Source organism: Melospiza georgiana, chromosome 2 (assembly GCF_028018845.1).
Source record: "Melospiza georgiana isolate bMelGeo1 chromosome 2, bMelGeo1.pri, whole genome shotgun sequence".
Lineage (NCBI taxonomy): Eukaryota > Metazoa > Chordata > Aves > Passeriformes > Passerellidae > Melospiza > Melospiza georgiana.
In genome coordinates this window covers 111592754-111615093 of record NC_080431.1, presented here as the reverse complement: position 1 = coordinate 111615093, position 22340 = coordinate 111592754, and the positions used below count along the sequence as shown (strand labels likewise).

The following is a 22340-nucleotide window of genomic DNA, read 5'->3' as shown; positions in this document are numbered from 1 at the left end:
CAGTTTTAAAAAAGTCCATAGTTTTGACTCTATCTACATCTTTAGTCTTTCCTCAATGATTACTGCAAACCAGCAAGTTCAAACACACTTTTCCTCTTTAATTAAAAGTCCCTAAAGGATTGTTTCCAGGAAGCAGAGTAAATAACCACAAACAAAAAAGACATCTTAACAAAAACACTTTCTGACCACCCTAAGTGAATAGTCTATAGCAACTCTTACCTTTACCACTTGTGAAAATCAGTGATATTCCAACTCTCAGCAATTAAGTTTCTCTGTGTGTGTGTGCGCAATGCCCTTAAGCAATTGTTCCTTTCTTGTGAATGATATTCCTGGAATTCTTCAGTAAACAAAACCAAACCTGTAAGTCACAGCTTTTGGTGCTACCTCAGGCTTTCAGCTGTTCAACATCTTGAAAATATTTCAATTTTTATTCAGCTCACTTGGCACTATGAAAAGATTTTTGAAATACAAAACCACAAATCTCGTTTTCTACAGGATTTCTGTTCCATTCAACAATCAGGAAAGATAATGGCAAGGGAGCTGCCAAAATTTCTTCCAAGTTCCACCATTCAGCATAAAGCCCATGTCTCATACGTGGAGGTTTTATATCTTACTTGTACACACGTATCCATGTGTACAAATACAGATCTTTATATAACAATTTTGATTTATTAATTTTTATTTATAAAACCAAAATCCTTTAAGTTAAAATCAGGTCAGGAAGGGAAACACTTTGGTAATCAAAATATCTTTATGTCTGACACTCCAGTTACAGACAGCCTGATTTTTCAATTGTATAGTGTATCCATAATCCAACATTATTTTCAAAAGACTCATGGATACACAGCAGTTTGTGTGTCATGCCCTGAAGTACAAAATTCTTCACCTGGTTATAGGGAACAGAAATCCTCCACTTGTCCTCTTCCTCTCTTTCAAATACTACTCTCTCCAAAGAGCCACAAAACCTATTTTTCTAAGGGGGAACCCCCTATATTTATCTTTTACATATTTTTAAATATATGCACAACAGTGCAGAACTGTAAAGCCATGACTGTGTTTAAAAAAAAGTGATTGTGAACAGGAAAACTGATAAATTGGAAAACCAGTGACAAGTAATAATATTATATTTCCATATTCCTATTCAACAAAGCGTCTAAAATCAACTGGAAATCTGAAAGACTTGTCTACAACGTTCATTTACAAGCATCAGCACTATTCTAAACATAATAATTCCCATACAGAAGATCAGTAAAAGACACAGAAAGTCTGTCATGGAAGCTAAATGTCCTTTCCATTTCTCTTCTTAGAAGACACTACAGGATATATATTTCTATAAGCTTTTTCTCATGTAAGATTTTAAAAAGATGCAAAAATGAAGCAAAAATGTTGAAGTCAGATAGAATGTTATTAAGGCTGTATAATGTACCAGGAGAAGCAGTAAAATCCAGGAAAAGCCTACATTACAAACTGAAAATACAACAAGCTAAACACAACTAATGTAGCTTTGTCTTTGCCACACATTATTTACTGAATGAGAAGCACAGCTTGTAAAGAGCACACCTCAGGCTATTAAAAGCATGTTGAAAGAATAAAATATCCTCCCTCAGTGTGAGGGGATTGCACTTGGAAAGAAATCGTTGAAGTTTCTCAACTGCTTCAAATTTACCTCAAAACCTCAGACCAAACCCAAAACAAGAGAGGCCAACCTGATCCCTTTATCAACCTGTAATCTCTCTGTAGGGGTAATTCAGTGTTAAATACTTGTTGAAAATAATATCTGAAGACAAGATTAATCTGTAATATTTAATCTGTTACTGAGAGAACTGCAAGACATTTCTGAAATGATGGATCACCCTTAGAAAGGGTGATCACTTCTCTTTAATAATGAGTCCTAGAAACTCCAAGCCACATTTTAACAAACATATTCAGATTCTCAGCCTCTCCCTCCACTTCTTCATCTCTTGTATTTATAAATAAACTACCTTCAGCATTACTGCACAGCCTCTTGAAAAGAGAAGCACGGTACTTTACAAAACAATTCATGATGGGAGATGGAAGAACTTTCTGATTGAATGCAGCGTTGTTCAGCTGCCAGTTTGATGGCACAACTCTGCAGTGGCATAGGTCAAGCACAGCATGGACTGCAGCACTCACACAGAGAGCACAGCGTGCTGGACTGCTCGCACAGAGCATCCTCAGGAGGGTCTCCTGCCCCAAGGAAACGCGTGGTGCTCAAGCAGGGAGCACCTCTCCATTAACAACCACTGCAAAATTTTAAGCTGTCCTTGAATTAAATTAGAGCTTGAGCACTTTGTTTAGGTGCATAGGGAGGGAAAGGGGCTGTAGGTTGAACTGTGCTTTTCTACAGAAAGGGTCAGCCTTTAGATCATCGGATTTTCCAACCAAGACATTATCAACTTTGATAGGTTTTGGTAATGTTACTTGATAGATTTGGCAAACTGATAAACAGACACACTATAGAAATTCATTCTCAATGTTCCATTCTTCCTTTCTCAAGAGGAATTTTACCATCAGAGATGCAGAGCTGCCAAATCTCATCCATAAGATTCACCCCACCTTAAGCTCCTTTATTGTTCAGTTTCCCTCACAGCAACCCAAGTGCTTTTCCCCACCTGTGAACAAACACATCTGGTCAGGTCACTACACATCTGTCAGATGAGGTAAGAGGAAGACAAAATCTGCTTTGCAGCACCACACCTGAACATCTCACCTGGTCTGTAGCCCACCAGGGAGCCCAATTCAGTCTCCCTGTGCAGATCCAACCCTTCCAAATAACCCAAAGTGCATGGGAAGCAGCCATCCCACAGCTCAGGGCAGAGGTGTTCCCGTGACACAGTGAGGGATACAAGTCTGCACATCAGAGGAAGAGAAACAAGAAGTTTGGAGATTGCGTGGGCCAAGGATATCTTGCCCACATGTGAACAAAATCTGATTTCCCAGACTAAAATCTCCCTGGGATTCTTGGCAAATAAAGGAGAGGCTGTCTCTGTCTAATCACTGAGATGATCTCACATGTGGGATGTTCTCCTCAATTGTTTGTGAAGTGAGTAAGCCAGGACATTCAAAAAATATTCTGTTTAAATAAAAAAAATAAATAAAAAGCTTAATTACTTATACACAGTCCAAATGTTTGGGAACAGGGATGTCCTACTCACAAAGGCAAAAGGAGAGGAACAATTAGATTTCCAGGTCTCTAGGTGTGGACTAAAATTGGTTTAATAAATGAATTCATGGCCCCTAGATGTACTAAGTACTGTTACAAACTGAAGATTACTCATGGTCTGCTGAGGAGACAAAGAGAAGATATGATTGAATATTAAGTATATTAATGCTTTTAGACACTGGAACATTCCCTCCAGCCTGCAGAAGGAAGACTAGCTGGCCACTTTGACACAGATTACTCAGACTTCTCATTTTCCTGCTGCCACAGAATTGGGTAAGGAGGATTTAGACTGTCAGATTCAGCAGAATTCTGGGGAATACATGATATTTCATTTTATATGTGCTCATATATATAATATCCTGTGGGATCTCAGCACCTCAGGATGGAGGTGCAGAGTGGCCGAGACCACCCTTGGGGGGCTCGGAGGTCCTGGAATGTTGCCAGAAGTGTCTGGTGGCTGGACTTTGATCCTACACGGGAGACGACACCTGTATGAGGATGGGAGGATTTCACTGGGTGAATGGTGAAGGGATAAGTTAATTAGAGAGTGAAACATAGGGTTTAAGAATTTCTGTACAGGGGGGTCTAGAGAAGTAAGATGGAGGAATTGGGGCGTGTCCTGTCCTTCTTCTTCTTCTTCTTGGCCTCCATCTTCTGTGGTGATGGTGGCACTTTGGGATTGGTTATTACTAAAAGTGCACTGGTTAATAAGGGTAAAAGGTATTGGGGAAAAATTATAAATATTGTACACGTAACTTCGAGTATAAAGATAGGTGACCGCCCCAGGGGCTCTCAGTGTGCCCATGGCTGGCTGCTGTGCAGACCTCTGTCGGGCCAAAACTAAATCTTTTAGATAAACAATTAATAAACACCAAGACCGAGAAAGATCTGAAGCCTCTTCTCGTCCTTTGAAGCACGGGCTGTCCAAGGCCATCCCTGGGCCTTTCCAGGCCATCTAAACAGCCGAGAAACCGACAATATCCCATGAAACCAGTTCAAAATCCATACACCAATTTACCTGCTCTGACATCTTTCTTCTATTGAGCTCTGAAATTTTCACCAGCTTTTCATGTATTCTTCTGCTGTAGTAGCAGGCAAAGCTCACTACAATTAATTTAAAGGCATTTAAAGGCAAATTTAGTATTACTTAGCTCTCTCCAACTCTTCAGTTGGATTGTGTCTCCTCAGTAATGTATTACCAAGATTTCTAAAATAAAAGTTCGATCTATACAAGTAATTTTCATGCATGTTATTATAAAACCTCCAAATTCTTGGGAAGTTTCTTGAATGCTTTTGTTCTGTGATATTTTGTCATGCAAATTATCAGTTCACCTCTGCTCATAAGAGCTCCTAGAGCCATGGAAAAATACGGAAAGGGAAAACCCTCCAAGAGGAGCAGCAGGCTGGTACAAAGATGAAACACATGTAAACTACAGCAAATCTTTCAACTTCTGTCTGCTTCTGCTTGCAGCCAGCACGGGGAGAACCCCATCTCCTGGTCCAAGAGGTTATGCCAAGGAAAAACATGGGTCTAATGAATGAATAAATTAATTGCTTTACTTTGTCATAGGTGTACATAATTTCCATTTTCACAAATTCATACACAAGTTTTAGGACAGGGACTTCAGACTTAAAAGGATAGGAAACATTTTCTGTCAGGGAACTTTTTTTGCAGATGGTGTTAAAATTTGTCTGGTTAAAACCATTTTTTAGCTTGTGGAGGAAGGCATAGCTCATATAAGTTCAGTAAGTCTTGCAAAAGCTACCAAGTACATGAAAACAAACTTCCCAATGGTCAAATTTGGGAAATTTTGGAAAAATGTGGAGAAAAATCCTCAAAAATTAAACAAAAACCAACCATAAGCACAAAATAAAATAAATACAAAGCAAAAAATATACTATGTGCAGGAGGTATTGGGCCAACTGATCTATAAAAATGGCTGGTTATGCCACTTGCATCCAAAAGGGTCAATTCCATCTGTTCTCACTCTTAACAGAAGGGAGATTCTTTCAAGACTTCTATAATCATCTTTGTCCTTCTATCACCATCCATATCCTTCTATAAGCATCCCTTTGTCATCTCTAAAGAAATTCAAGCTTTGGGACAGCTGAGACTACTTGCTTAGTTAGCAGAAGGAACACTACACACCCAAACAATTCCTTTGATGACTTTCTCATCTAAACCAATACTAGAAATGGTGCAAAATTAAATTAAACTGTAGATTGAGAGAACAAGGCACTGAAAGCTAAGACTAATACCCTGGGGTAGCAGATTCGAAACATCTCAGTTTGGGAGGTTTCACAGAATTTAGAAAGCTGGCTTTGATTTTTTAGACTATCAGTTGTATTAATTGCAACAATCCAGACACAAATTTAACTAAGGAAGCACAGAGGCTTTCATTTAAGTTTTGATTTATGGACAGTTGTGGGAAGGAAAAAAGAAAGTATTCCTTGGTATTTGCTCCATTCTATCTGTACTTTCTGGCATAATGTAAATATGTAAATGCTCTTATGTTTTGGTCTCAGAGAGCAAGAAAAACTGCACTAGCACAGGTCATGAAACATCACTGAAATGTATCACAGTTAATGGTTGTGAGCCTTAAACACTATTTTGCTGTTTTCCACTTGGATAACTTCTCTCCCTTTTTATTTTTTTTCTCCATTTTGTTACAGCTTCTCTCACCCTCACCCTACTTGAGGTCTCTAGGCACATAAATAATTAAAGTTATTTAATGTGAGGAAGGTGTAACAATAGTCATGGCAAAGTCATTCTGTCTTTAGTGCTCCACGGGAATAAAAGATTGAAGAGCAATTGTGCCAGGAGTTAGAAAAGGGGCTCTGAGGGTGAAATAATTAGGCCTGTGAAAAACTATCTGGTTTTGCTGGAGCTCAAAACTATTATTTCCTTCGTTTTTCAGCCATTGTGATTGCAACAATCATTCTGTTCACACTCACTCTATACTAAAACCTGCTCAAGCCAATCCAGTTTAGATGCTTTTCCAAAGCAGAACTGCCACAAACCTTGGAAAGCCTAATTTGATTGTCAAGATTGACATTAAAATCTGTCCCTGTGAACATGGACATCTCAGTTTTGGGTTTTCATTAAAGATTGAGAACTACCAGCCTCCAGTTCCGCTTTCAGCCTCCAGCAGATTTCCAGATGTGCAGGAGTTCCCACATATAACTGAGTGTCCATGTGTGAGGGAATGAACCATTTAAATTCATGTCTGGAAGGACACTAAAAGGACTCTCCCTACCCCTTGTGTCAGACAGAATTGCCTGACAATTGAGAAAAATTGCCTGACAATGAGAAAAAAGATCCCAGTTTGAACTGCTTTAAATACAGAATCCAACCTGTAAAATAAACTGATCGTCTCTGCTGAAGAAACTGAATTATCATTATTTTGTTCAGTTGGCTTCAGCTCCATTTTTAGTTTCCCTCAAACCCAACAGTTTTAATGCAAGGTTGTGTTACAGCTGTTGGAGAAAAACCAAAAGGTCTCAGGCAGCCAGGGCACTGCAGCAAAAGCAGCACAGCCCCTGAGCACATTAAGGCGTCCTCTTCCTCTGGTGGGATCACTGGGCACGTTTTCATCCAAAAAGCACAATTTGTAAAATTTAAATTTATTTCTAAATAATCCAAAACATCTCAAGTACTGCACAGCATTCCATTATGACACCATCATGACCATGCTGACCTTCTATTGACATTTTATTTTATGCCAGGGCACAAAATCAAAATGGGAGAAGTCAGCCTCTACTGCTGAGGATTGTATACTGCAGGGCACAAACCCCACAGATGGAAAGCCAAAATTGTGCTGTACCATACTGAGTATTTATCAAATCAACATCCTCAGATTCCATCAGGTATTAACTGGAGGTGCAGAAGTAATAAGCTGGGTGGATCAATGCAATGGGATCCCCTAAATAACAACAGAAATGTGGTAATGCGTTAATAGTCAAATACTATGGCCAGTCTCTTAATTTAAGGATGTAGACATTTTATAGTATAAAAAATAATTACATTTGGCTAATCCAAAAACATTTGCTTGACCTGTGACTGACCAATTGAAAGAATCTCATTTTCAGATTGCTGTGCAGTTGGCCTATTTTCTTTTTGCACTATCCATAGGCACTTGTAAACAAAATACATCAAACCACAGGGAATACATCTCCATGTTAGAGGTATTTTCCACTGCTATTTTTAGGTACTCTTTCAAAAGAGCAAGTTTCTGTCTATGCTTTTAGAATGAACCACAAACTGATCAGTTATCCAAGGTCCTTCAAAACTCAACACAAACCCACTGGGAGCAAAGACACTCTTCCTAAACCACAAACACAGGTTGCTAATTGTCACTGGCCTCCTGCTAAGTCTTGTTACCGGATATTTTGTTATTAGAATTACTGATTAAACAACAAAAACCTTGCATTCCTGGCTGTGTGAGGCTGCCACATGATGATTCATTATTCTGTCCCTCTTGCCATTCCTCTGTTCCTTGAATGTCACAGTGAAAACCTTCAACCTGGTCTCATTCTCTCCCCATTAATAAAAGCCAGAATTTCAAAAAGGGCTTTTTTAAGAATGCTAAAACAAAACTCAGTTTGAAAAATGTGCAAGTTTATACATGATGTGTGGTCTGCTGCCACGGAGAATCAGCAGAATTGTATCAAATCAGAAGGCAAGGGTATCAAAAAAGAATTGGAGTACTTTTACCTTTTTGAGCCTAGGGCAATCAAAAACACATGTGCTCCACACAGCATGTACAATTAACTGTTCCACCATAACCCCCTTGAGCAATTAAAGTGCTCTCATTTTTGCTGAACTCATGGGGTTTTCACAGTTGAGATCAGCTGTTCATGTGCTGGTGATACACATTGACTCACCCCAAATAAACCTGCAATCATCCATGACATGCTGTCTGATGGCTGCTTCTGGTATCAAACCAAATATGATATTGCACAGATTTAAAGTTCAGAAACAGTTATTGCTGTTAAACATTACTTTTTCATGGAGAAAGGTCAGAAGAAAAAAGCATTATTTGTGATATTGCTATGCATTGTAAGGTGGCCCACTGCAGACACAGCGACCCTCTGAATCAATCTACAGTATGTTTAAAATTAATTTAATGAAATTATTCTGTCTTTAGTAACAGACCTGGCTCAGATCAATCCCATCAGAAACCAAGATGTGAATGAGTGCAGAGGCTCAATGACTGAAATCCAGAACCTTCATGATCTCAGCAGGCACAGGAATGGCACAGAAGACAGACTGCATGGCTCAGAGGGAAAATTCTTACAGGTCAATGGTCCAAGACTTCACCAAGCCTGATTCTGAATTCTTAACTACTTTTGCTCCCAAACACAGTCTTTTCACATTTGGAAACATGGTGTGGCAAACTAATATGAAAATGTTTTCACAAAATTAATCAGGAGTTCATCTTTCAATTCAAATACAAGGACTCTAACATTAATTATTTAGACACTTAATTGAGAATGTGCACTTTCAAAACTAGCCTACCACAAATCACGCTGATGTGTTTCTGCTCTCTTCCACAATAAAAGTGAAATGTCACTGGCAAGGTCATGGTTTAAAGGGATTTCATGGCAAAGAGCAAATTCCTGCAAAGTTGGAGGTTGCAAGAAAAAAGGTTTGTAAGAAAAAAACTTGAACAAGAGGGAATTGTACTTTATCATGGATGTTACCATTTAAATAATTTTATTATAGATTCTCACAATCTTAACCAAAACAAACCCCTGCTCAGGAAAAACCCCCTCAGGAAAAAGAGGAAATCCAAAGGAATTTTATTTCTAGTGCCCAATGCTGACAGCCCAGATGAGGGGAGAATGCCTGGTTAAATCCCCATGAATAAATTCCATTCAGGTTCTGCATCTTCATCTAGGAAAGCCAAAGCCAAACAAGCACTCCCTAAAGGCAGCACAGGGTTTACAAACCCACAATTCCCACCCCTCTTCCAGGGCACTCCTCACTTTCCCTCACCAGCCAGGTGACACCTGTGTTTGCACAGGGTTCTCAAACTTCTCCACCTTTCTTTGCTGCCATCATTCCCCAGCAGAGACCAAATACCCAGGAGAAACAACCTTCTCCCTTATTCATTCTCAGTCTTACCTAATAAATCGTTATTCTTGAGTGCATTAATCGCTGTTCTCCTCCTAACTGCTTCCTACTCATCCATGTTGTTCTGACAGCGGGGGTTTCAAAGCTAGACAGAGTTGAGAACTACATTCCCATTAAAAACTAATTATTTTTTTCCCCTCTAAAATTTCACATTGGTAGCAACAATAAAGAGAGCTCTAACCTGGATAAAGATGCCAACAGCTAATAGACATTTTCACTACTGCAGCATCTGAATTTTAAAATATTTAAAAGTTTTAAAATGCGTTTGTAGAATAAAGGAATAGAAATGCTCCTTGAGAGACAAATATACTTGCACTTATACTCCAGAGCATTACTAGAGTCAAGGAAGCTGTTTTAGAGCTGGCAACTGTGAAAAACATTACAGAAAAAAAGAGCTAGTTTAGAAAACACTGTTAGGGAAAGTGGCTTCTGCAATGCAACATTTCCATGCAGACAGCTGTGTTGCCTTTTTTTTTTACTATTAATCTTCAGTGTTAAACTCAAATATGTTTCAGACCTTTGAAATCAAACAGGCTTCAAGAACACTCACTTTCCTAGTATTTCTATCTTCTGGATTCATTTAGACAGGATTAAGACTCTACTCCCGCCACAAATCTCATGCTCTTGGCTGTTGATGTTAACACACTCCATGATGCAGTGGTGCCATTGCTTCACTAATGCCTACAATGAATGAATTCTAATTCCTAGACCAAATCTTTATTTAATTGAACATTTATTTAACTGAGGCCTTCCAAAACTGCATGTGTGTATAAACACTTGTTAATCTTGGCATTATTAGCCGAATTATTTTCTTAATGTTGTGAGAATGGGAATTTGGATCCTTATTTCCTCCATTTTTCTCTTCTCTGACTCACCAGGGATTTTGTGCAAAGATTCAGGAAAATGAATGAGGTTTCAGAACCAATAATAAGTAGAACTCTTCCTGACACTGAGCTTTTCTCGAGCTCTGTAATGGCTGCAGAAGTAGTGAGGCAAGTTCAGATTCAAAGCACATAAAACTGCTCAAACAGCCATCAGCTGTGTCATGCAGTAACAGCAAACGAAAAATATCATTCCCAAGTGACAAATGGTTTGCTTTCAGACACCAGTTTTTCCCAGATATTCAATAGCAGAACTCTTGGAAACAATGTTCCCGTGGTCATGGACATTTTCTTCCATTGTTATTCAGGTAACACTTGCAAGTTTTTTATCATATGCATAGAAAACCCCCAAACCCAAACATCTCCTCCAAGCTCCACTCCTTTTCAAGCCCTGGGAACACAATGGTGCTGTACACAATTCCTACGTTGTCTCCACCTTGGTATATATTTATAAATTATATAAAATCTTGGAGACCCCCATCCTGCGGAATGTTTGTCTCCCAGCTTTGGATGCACCGCTACTTACAGAGCCTGCCAGGCACAGCTTGTGGGGTGAAAGGTGGCAGAGCAATCCAAAAACCCCTGGAGCCCCAGGTCAGAGACACGATTGTGTCCAGCTGCATGCAGATCACAAGTCAGCCCCACACAGAATGCAACCACTCCTAAAAAGCACAGGCTGTGGTGAAAGATAACCCCTCACACACCAAAAAAAAAAAAAAAAAGTCAACAATGAGGGATGCCCCAGGTAATTTAAGTATTCCAGAGGTGCAGTTAAGTGAAGGTGCAGAGCAACACCCTTCAAAATAAATAAAATGCTTATTTAAGGAGCTTCCTGTTAATACCCATTTGTGGAATATAGTTCATACCACAATGGAATTTTGTTTCATTTCTGATTCCATTTCTGTTTCTAAGCAATACAAAAAGCATACCCAGGGAAAAGTTACAAAGCAAATAAAAAGGTCTAGATTAGAGTAATTGAATACAGAAATTTCAGTGCAGGCAGAGAAAGATTAAAAAAAAAAAAAAAAAGCTAGACAAACTCAATTCTCAAGCAATTGATTCTGTCCTGAAGCTGTGCTCCAGCGTATGGAAAGCCCCACAAAACAGTCACAATATGAGTTTAAAACAGATGTTGGGTTTCTTTTTAACAGCAGACCCAGGGTGTTTGGAACAGAAAGAATGCAGAAAGCTTCATTGTTATATATATACATATATATATATATATATATATATATATATATATATATATATATATATATATATATATATATATATATATATATATATATATATTTATGTATTCCTTCAATATAAGGAGTTGAGAAAAGTTATTGTGAAATTCAAAGAATTACACACATATGAGCTTCCTGTGCCTACCAAAAATTACCCCCTTACCTACCACCCTTAGAACCAAATCCATGCTGGTGTTCAAGGTCTGTTCTTCCCACTGTGCTTGCCTATTCTGCTTTCCTGTGTTTCCAGGCTCTGGAGGAAGAGCCCCACGAGTGTGCTCATCCCTGCTATGAACAGTTTGATTAGAAGGCAGAGTAAATGTGGGCAAGGCAAAGGGCAATAAAACACTGGAAGCAGTGCTCAGTCACAGCACGGTCCTGCACTGCAGATGTCTTCAGCCATCATTCTAGCAAACAGATTCCCTCCTCCCTCCACCCCACAAGACCAAATGTCTCACTAAGAGATGGTAGTTAATCACCAGATATGAAATTTATCTCTCTTGATAAGGAGACTTGGAGCATTATGTAGTACAGACATGTCTTTGCAGACAGACAAACAACTGGGTGACTACACCATGACACTGAAAATTGTTCAGTTAGATCCTTCATGCCTACTGTGTTTCCACTGTAAAAAATACAGCTACAACCCAAAATTTACATAGAATTTTGGTTAAATATTTCTTCATTCCTAAAGAACTTAAGATTTCAACTACCATAAAACAGTCAAACATGCTACTATTTCTTAAGGGTAAACATAGTGCTGAAGGCTGCTCAGAAATGTTAACTTGTTAAATAACTTCCAATGTTTAAACACTTTGATAGTGTCTGGGAATTGTACCCACACCTGAGCCTTACAAACCACATTCCTGAAAGCTTACTCAGATCTATGAATAGCAACTCTCACCTTCCGTAATTGTTCAGATGGAAAACAGAAACAAGGAGACCCCGGGAGCTAATTGCACTTGGGGAATAATTTATATTAAAGACACACAGAAAAACATCTGGTGAAAGTCTAAGCATTGATGTCACAGAAACACAGAATGGCTTGGGTTGAAAGGGACCTAAAAGTTCATCCAGTTCCATCCCACCTGCCACGGGCAGAGACAGTTCCCACTGGATCAGGTCACTGAAAGCCCCACCAAACATGGCCTTCAACACTCCAGGAATGGGTCATTCACAGTTTCTCTGGCAATCTGCTCCAGTACTTCACCAAGAATTTTTTACTAATATTCAATCTAAATCAACCCTCTTTCAGCTTAAGGGCATTACCCCTTGCCCTACCACTATATGTCCTTGTCCAAAGTCCCCCTCCAGCTTTCTTATAGCCCCCTTTAGGTACTGAAAGGTGCTACAGGGACCCCCCAGAGCTTCTCCAGGCTGAACAACCCCACCCCTCTCAGCCTCCCCTCATATCAGAGGTGCTCCAGCCCCCTGATTATCTTTGTGGTCTCCTCTGCACTCACTCCAGCAGGTCCATGCTGTTCCCATGTTGGGGGCACTGCAGGTGACCCCACTGCTGGGGTCTCACCAGAGCAGAGGGGCAAAATCCCCTCCCTGGAGCTGCTGCCCCCACTGCTGATGGAGCCCAGGAGACATTTGGCTTTGTGGGATGCAAGGGCACATGGCCAGGTCACACAGAGCTCGTCATTCACCAAGACCCTAATGTTCTCCTCAGGGCTGCTGCCAGTATTGTTGAGCCCTTTTACATCAAGGAAGTTGGGAAGCAAAGGAAAGAGAATGCATAGAGAGAGTGCTCTCAGAGATGATGGAGTTTTCCTGATTATATGCCTAATGAAGGCAATAAGGGTTCATTATGATCACTTGTTCTGTCTTCCCCTACATAAAGCCCATAAGATTTTCCCATACTAAGTCTTACTAGAAATAAACCTGCCTTTAGAAAAACCATCCCTGATTTAGTTTTTTAGTGATGAAAACCTCTAAGAACTTATTAGTCTAATGAATGTTTTTATTTTAAAAAACTTCCCTCCCTGCCTAGTCCCAAGATGCTCAAATTTCCAGCACTACTGTTCTTAAACCCTATTTTTCTTCAGTAAGGAGGCCATTCCTCACCTCAACCTTTTTAGGCAAGAATCCAAACATTTCTTCCTTTTGGATCCACCAAAAAACAACATATGCTCCAAGCATGTCTTCTGCAGGGATCTTTAAAAGGCTTAATGGGCTGCACCTTGGACAAATCTCCCAGCTGAAGTGCACACAGCAGAACAGTAACACCTGTGCCCTTCAGGAGTAATTGTCCCACCTGCTCTATCATCTCAGATTCACTGAAAGGGCTATTTCCCTGGCAGTCACATTAAATGTTTCCTGCCAAGACTTTCCAAAATCACTAACTCTGGGGTGCAGAATCCCTTACTGTTCCCTTGCTATGACTCTACACTTGGAATACTGAAATCAGTATAGCTAGCTGCATTCAGTAGCTATCCAGTATCCAAAACTACTGTGTAATTGGTTCTCAGCCTCTGCAATTTATTATTTTCTTTTTATAGCCATAACATAAAATTGAAGTTATACATTATTGTATTTAAGAATAAGTATCCAAAACTACTGTGTAACTGGTTCTCAGCCTCCATAATCTATTATTTTATTTGTATAGCCATAAAATAAAATTGAAGTTATACATTATTGTATTTAAGAATAAGTGAATATACTTTTTAAAGAAAGAAAAATAGAGGCAGCACACGGCAAGAGCCGATCTTCACCTGCACACCCAGAGCCTCTCACCTGCTCAGCGGAGCAGAGAACAACTGTGCGCCCGTTCTTTATCATCCCTCCCACGGCACAACAACCCCAGACGGTAAGATCTGCCTCCTGGGGTTTTCACATTGTAGAAAGCATTGTTGAAAAATAAACCCCTACCAAATATGCAGGCATCCCCTATGAGGTTATTAGCACCGAAGTACCCGGTCCCCGCAGCAGGAGCCGGACCAGAGCAGCCCCAGCGGGAGGGTCCCCATCGGTGCGTGCCGCAGGCTCCCTCCTCGGGTTCTGCTCTTGGAGTTAAGAAAAGGGAAAAAAAGAGAACTAAACAAAAACACCCCCCTCAAAACAGTTGCTAATAAGAATGAAGGACTCACCGGGAACCTCGCAGGAGAGGAAAATCACGTACGAGCAGCACCATCGCTGAGAGCTGCTGCTGCTGCCAACTCGGAGGTGAAGTCCCTGTGCCGCGGGCTCGGCTCCTGGCACGGAGCCCGCACCGAGCGCCGACAGCCCCGCACTCCGGCGGGGCACAGCCGGCTCGCAGGACCCCGCGGGTGCAGCCCTGCCCCGGCCACCCCGGTACAGCCCCGCCACGGCCACCCTGGTACAGCCCTGCCACGGGGAGCCTGACACAGCCCTGCCACGGCCACCCTGTCGCCCGTCCCCGCCCGCGGCACGGCTCCTCCCGCAGCCCGGGGCTCCGGGGCTGCCTCCAGCCCAGCCGTCCCCGCCGGGAGCGGAGCCGCCTCCGCCGCGTCCCCCCGCACCTCTCCCGCTGCCGATCCCGCCCCGCGGCCGCGCTCCCGCAGCGCCTCTCGCCGGCTGGGAGCAGGGCCGGGATGCTGGAGCAGGGCAGGGATGCGGGAGCAGGGCAGGGATGCTGGAGCAGGGCAGGGATGCGGGAGCAGGGGAGGGGTGCGGGAGCAGGGGAGGGGTGCGGGAGCAGGGCAGGGATGCTGGAGCAGGGCAGGGATGCGGGAGCCGGGGAGGGGTGCGGGAGCAGGGCAGGGATGCTGGAGCAGGGCAGGGATGCTGGAGCAGGGCAGGGATGCGGGAGCCGGGGAGGGGTGCGGGAGCAGGGCAGGGATGCTGGAGCAGGGCAGGGATGCTGGAGCAGGGCAGGGATGCGGGAGCCGGGGAGGGGTGCGGGAGCCGGGGCCGCCGTCCCGACCTGCCGGGAGCGGGGCGGAGCAGCCGGAGCGGGAGCGGGTCCGGGCGGGAGCGCCTCCGCAGAGCACCTCTCCTCCCTTGTCCTCTTTCTCCCCGCTCCTCCCTTCTCCTCCTTCTCCCTTCTCCTCCGCTCCCCTTCACCGCCCGCCCCGGGCGCCACCGCCGTCCCATGCAGGGGGGACAGTGCGGACCCCGGTCACGTCGCCCCATCTTTCCCGGGTTGGGAAGGGCGCGGACCCCTTTAGCATCATCTCCCAGTTTTCAGCAGGGGATTAGTAACACGGAACTGGCAGCTCAGGGGGCGATTGTGTGATTTCTCAGAAAGGGGAAAAACTCCGGTATTTACTCTATGGTTTTATGGTTTTTCAACCTTTATTCAACAACAGGTGTATCTGCACCGGGTGAGGGAAGCGTCCACAAGGTAAAATTGTATTTCAGAATATAATAAAAGGCACTTGTCATAGCTGTCCTCCTTACACCCATAGGCAGCACTTATTAAGCTTTATGACCATCACTTCCAATGGTTCAAGAGAGCTGGATTTATCAAACAGCTACAAGTATTACAAAATATTTCAAAATTCAAAAGCAACACAGTGAAAATCGCATCTCGATTCATCCAGATGAATTGAGTGATTCATTCGCCCTCAGGTACCAGAAGAGCTCATATAGCAGGCACCTAAGAAAGATAAGGAAACCAATTTAGCACTTCCATGCACTTCCTTACAAGTTAAAATACTATTCTGCAACTGGTGGAATAAACAGAGGTATGCCACATGAAAATAGCTGGGCTTTTCTTATTCATAGCTGTGAAATTATATCACTTTCAAAAAATTCTGATGCATACAACCAGAATCTCCTGCTCAGCTTTCACATTAAAAATTTAGCATGAAATTTGCAGTTTATGTACAACAGCAATGTAATATTATTCATTACCATCAAACTATTTTTTTAAAAATTGCTGGGTTTGTGTTACTTCAAATAATGCATGTGTTGCAAAAAAATATTATTGGGAGGTACAATATTTACTTGGCTAGTATATAAACACAGCACCTTTGAAGGATAATTTGAGTTTGCTACATGTTATACTCGCAGCATTGTTTTTTGACTTGTTCAGGCAAAGCTATTGAAGGGACTTGCTCTAAATTAAATGCTCAGGTACATCCTCTGCCTGCAATTACTAGAATAACACATTGCTCTCTGTAACAGTGTGAATCATTATCTAAAAAGCACCCAAGTGAATATATTCTGTAATGCATGATTTAATTGAAAGTATTAAAACAACAACTCCAGATTCACGTGGGGTTTTTTACAGTTTCATCTTATAAATGTTGTTTGGGGCTGGTGAAAGGAAGGAAGGGCTGACAGCCATTTGCACACCCAGAGCTCAGGTATAGCATTACCAACCAGACATCCAAGTACAAGGAGAATTTCTGAGGAACATCACAGACCTTTTGTGTTTCTCTTGGGACAGAAAGCAGCCACTCATAGAAACTGGAGGCCCCATGGAATTTAGGTAGCACTGCCCTTACTAGTCCATATTTATTAACCACACTTTGTGATCCATAACAGACCACATGAACCAAGGGACGTGTAAACCAGGATTACAGAAATCTATGGCCTGTTTAGAACAAAAATAAAATGTTCTTGTTGCTATTTTTTTGGTAACTCCAATCTCCATGAATAACACTTGCACTGCTGTAAAGAATTAGCCAGCTATGGTCCCAGACTGCAGCTTTATTGAGGATGAATTGCAGTGCTCGTGGCCCTTTTTCCAGAGTACTGTGACAGCTCCCTTGTCCTCTGGGACAGAAGTTTTGCAGTTTTCTTCTCTGGATACAGAACTAGTAATCCCATGCATCAGAAATCAGGGAACTTCAGCATTTATTGATAGCCTGTTTCACACAGCCATAAATTCTTCCAAAGAACTTGTACAGAGTTCAGTTCAATAATATTTATGAACAAAACCTAGTTTTCTTCCATTTCAGGTAGCATTGAGTGCTCTGTAAGCTTTATTTCTCTTCACCTTAATCTAAATATCAGAAAATATTAGATAAATAATCTAAATATCTTAAAATATCAGAAAAATAAGCTATCAATGCAATTTTCTAAACTGAGAGGTTTTGAGGAAGAGATCATATGCATAAAACAGAGATTTTTGATAAACACCCATAGCTGATAACAGCAAGAGTACTCAGGAGCAGCTATTTACATTTTTCTCCTGGATAATATATGTGCTAGGAGCAGAATTTGGAAACAAAATTAAAAAAATAAAAAGCCTTTGTGGAGGAAGCTGAGACGTGCAGTTCTCATTGTCCAGTTGAGCATTTCCTGGGCTATTTTCCAAAAGTGTAATTGCAGTCATCATGGAGAGAGGAGTGTGCATTTTGCCAACTCTGTGCTCAAGGGGTCGTGCTATCACTTCCTGGAGGTATTCATAAAAAATAGAGACCTCAGAAGTACCTTCTAGCAGTCAAAAAATTAAGGAAGATATTTCAATGAAAGTGTCCTCTTTCTGTGTTTTGGTTTTTTTTTTCCCCAGTGTTTTGAGATCTTGTATGTTCTGCATTTTAAATTAAGGGCTTTTTGGCATTTCTGTAAAAAAAGCTCTCTGATAAAATTTTAATGTAGCCTGTGATACTGATGTGCTGCTTTGCACTTCCAGCAAAAGGGGAAAAACCTCAAATTTATGTTTGGAAGAAATGCCTGGTTTGATGCACTAATTAATAAAAAGGCATGATAATATTTCAAAAAGAAATATAATGCTTCAGGAGCAATACCAACATGCTTCTTCAAACTATTCATCAGTTCACTCAGAGCTCCTTCTTGACAAAAGCCAATTTAATTTAACCAATGTTATTATGCCTGCTGAGTTAATTTTACTTAAAAATACAATTCATTTCATTTGAGACAGTTTCCTTCACAATTCCTTCTTGGTGAGTGTGTGACATACAAGGTTTGCTGGAATTTGACATAGCCCCAACAATCTTTTCAGTGTATATCATGAATCTTCATGTGATCAGCACAACTGAGTGGAATTGTGATCCAGACCCACCTGCTTTTCTTAGGGCTTGGATTTTGTCTTTGTAACAATGGCACTGGGCTGTAAGTCAGAGCTTCTTGTCCCTGAGCTGACTTGACCCACTGTTGTTACTTATGTGACATGAAGAAATTTTCTTATTACAAAGCCAAGCTTCCCTCTGAGACAAAAGAGGCATTTTCCAAGCTTCATTCCAGTTATTCACTGCCACCTCAGCCCTCTCTTCGTCTCCATACTAAATAAGCATTGTCAAAACCAAGGAAATATTATACAAGAAGAATGAAGCCTCTTGTACAAGAGGGCAAATCTTTGCCAAGGTTTTCCTTAATGTTAGTTGCTACACCAACAGAAAAATTACACGTCACAGACTTAGAAATGAAAAAGGGAGAACTGGTGACATTAGCTCTTCTGAGACAAGGCCATTCCTGTTTCAGCCACTGAAAGGATTTAGAAAAGCAGGTATTTACAAAAAGCTTTTCAGAGTAACTACAGCATCTCCTGTTCCTTTTAAAGGAGAAGTTAAAAGCAGACACAGAGAGATATCATCCTTTCTCACATCATAAAATGAGGAATCTATTTACTTTCTCCTGCTTTTCTTTAGTACATTTAAAAGAAAAAGAATAAGAAAAGACACTAATTAGTGTCTCACTGTGCTGCATTTGAGTCAGTATTTGAGTTACTGCCTAGAATGGACTCATGCAAGCTAAGGGAATGCTCTTACAAACCCCATTACTGTGTGCACGATTTATATTGACAATTATTTTGGTGTCAGCTATGTCATTTTTTGCACAAGAAAGAGCTGTGCAAAGTGAGTCACAGCTGAGCTGTAGAATGAAGTGCTGCATGAAGAAGGTTCAGTTAATATCCAAGTACCTGGTGTTCCATGATGAAAAATATTTCTCCAGGCAACACTGAAAAAAACACTGGAAGAACTTGAACATTTATGATGCACCTGCAAAGCATAGGCTGGGACCCAAACATATAATTTCATCCCAAATGTACTAAAGTACTTTTTTAGAATTATCATTTTACTTCAAAATAGCTAGCTACAATTTTTACTAATTAGCAAATTAATCAGTAAAATAATTGTGTTTTTCATAAATATTTTATTGCAAGTAATTTTAATGGCCTCTACAAACTTCAGAAATGTTTAATGAAACCAGTTGATTTCCTACATATAAAATTTGTAAGGTTCATCAAGAATATAGTTCAATACACTTAAATGTTAGTTGTCTTCTAACTGTCAGTTGATAAGATTTAGGACTTTTTAGAAGATGCAGAGGAAAAAAACCCAGAACACCCCTAAAATGCCACACAATAGAGAAGGAAGAGAAACAGTCTTCTCTTAGCTCCCTAATTATTTTTTTAAACACATAATCTTAACATTTTTGCTGGCCCCATGAGGAGTTATGGCATTTCTTCTAAGAAAACCTCCCTCAAACTCTGCAAGATGACTACAGTTACTTTGCTGGAAACGCAGACACAGACCCTTGGAGCCTGTCAATAATACATGGATTGCAAACATTTCTGGGGATTCAGGCAAAACTTTTCATCTTCTTCTGTTTTCTGCCACTGAACTACTCTAAAGCCAAGATATTTCACCAATGTCTTCATCATCCTGACTCACTGCAATGCTTTGCAGAAAATGAGTCTTTAAAACTGCAGAGTTTTATTGAATTAACATGGTGTACCAACTCTTTGATCCCCAAATTTTTCTTTCTATGGAATTACCCTGGCGCAAGCAAAGGTACTTGTCAACAGCAGTAACAAATATTTAAGGCAGGCTTTATTCATCAATGCTTCTCATTCTGGTCAGAAACTGAAAGGACATTTTAGCTCAAACAAATTAGTTCAACTTGTCCTTGACAAGAAACCCTGCTTAGGAACAGAGAAGCTGCATTCTGCATTTAAAACAGGGTTTGGAAAAATAACTAGGGTGACAAACTCACATCTGCACAGCAAAAAGTACTTCCATTTATTTTATACAGTAATTCTTCACCATTTAGAAAGCTCAGTGAAATAGAAAAAGGCTCTAATTTGTTTTTATTTCATTTGCATGATGTTTTGCTAAATGCACTTTTCACAGTAGTACTCTTATGAGGTGATTATTGCTAAGAGCAAAGCTGTAAACTAAAAGGGGCTCTGAGTTACCAGATCTAGTTGCAGGTGTCTCTGTCCCTGATAAGGCGTTGGAGCTGGATGGTCTTCAAGGTCCCTTCCCAACCAAAACCATTACATAATTCTATGATTGTATCATCTTGAATCAAGTGCATCTTCAACATGGTTTAAGTGACTTATAAATACAACCCAAATGTTGCCTTGAACACTTGTAGTTACCCATGAAAGTCTCTGTCACTCCCCTCCTCAGCTGGACAGGGAGAGAAAATACAACAAAAGGCTCATGGGTTGAGTTGAGGACAGGGGTAGACCACTCACCAGTTACTGTCAGAGGCAAAACAGCCTCCAGCTGGGGAAATTAATTTATTTCCAAACAAATCAGAGTAGGGCAATGAGAAATAAAACCAGATCTTAAAAATATATTTCTCCCATTTATCCCTTTTCCCAAGGCTTAAATTCACTCTGTAATTTTTCTATCTCCTCCCCTCCTGAGCAGCACAAGGCAGGGAATGGGGGCTGGACCACCCTGTCTGCTGGCACTGAGCCTTCACATCAGCTCAGCTTCTTGTGGTGTTTACTCCACTTTAATGCTTGGGGTTTTTCCCAAACCACAAGAGAAAAATAAGATCACCAAAATCTAAGTGCATCCATGTAACGTTCTTGCCAGTTCTTAATTCAACATCTAATGGTATGGCAGTTTGTACTATGTATAACAAGAAAATGTCAGGAGTGAATCCTGTAATGGTTATTTTCACCTCAGTAATGTAAATAATAGTGTAAAAGATAAGTGCCTGGTTGTGGTAAAGAGCCACATGTTGTATTTAACTTTCATGCAATTAAGGTCTTGCATTCCAGAAGGGGAGAGTGATGTGCCTGCTTTTAATGCTGACACTGAAGCATTTCTAAATTTTAAAAAATTGAGATTAAGAGTGAGATTAAGATGCTTATATGCACAGCACACTATAACAAAATTCACAGGCTGGATGTTTTCAAACATAACCTTTTTCAAACACTTCTCAATTTCACTTAAATGTTTATACATCATGAAATCTGTCGTCTTCAAACACACATGTTGTGGGAGTATTTGGGCACAAGCTCCCAAAATTTATAATCTTACAACAGCATTATGATGACTGCTTGAATAACATTTAAAACAACACCATATTCCATATATTTTAACATATTATCTAATATTATTTACCAGAAGCAAATGAAGAGTTACAAACATGTGAATAGGCAGCCTTGGTAAATTTTGATGTTTGCACAATAAGATCACTGAAAGTAATTTTATTTACCAGACAAGACTATTTACAGAAATCTTGACAAACAAAAGAGTTGTCTCAGAAATCATCCAATTTCTGAGCCTTCATAGTCATATGAATATCCTCAATAAGACTTGTCTTATTTCTGATTCTCTGATTTTGGAGGTTACCCTTGTATTTAAAAAAATCAGATAAATTGAGATTTCGATATAGGGATCACATATTTTCCTGAACCATCTGTGGTGAATTTTGATTTGTAGGAGGAAGTAATTCAATACATTTTTAACAAAGAGATCTGGAGCTATTTTCAGTTGAAATGAACCATTTCTGGTTTAAGAAAAAAAGTATAAACTCATGGAATTTATTTGCTTTATTTTTCAGTTTTGATCATTAGAAATTTCCAGTAAATTGCTTTGCACATTGCTTTGTTAATGGCTTTGGAAAAGTAAAATATATTCTATAGCTCTCATTTCTTCTACTTGGGAAATAAAATCTTTTCCAACCACACATATAATCATCTATTGAGTTTCTGAATCTCAAGTTACAGCTATAATTGGTCCAAAAATGTTAATACACTGCAATAGTTTATCATAGATGTAAAA

General features: G+C 40.4%; 1 protein-coding gene across 3 annotated transcripts in view; it reads right to left on the bottom strand.

Moving 5' to 3' along the window:
- SYTL5 (synaptotagmin like 5) overlaps positions 1-14822 on the bottom strand; it is an 81813-nt gene extending 66991 nt beyond the window's left edge. The window contains exon 1 of one of the 3 annotated variants that reach the window (XM_058018376.1): positions 14526-14822. The gene's annotated coding sequence lies outside the window, so the exon portion shown is untranslated. The remainder of the gene's footprint in view (positions 1-14525) is intronic. The other 2 variants (XM_058018375.1, XM_058018374.1) reach the window with 2 other exon arrangements.
- Between the last annotated feature and the right edge of the window lie 7518 nt (positions 14823-22340).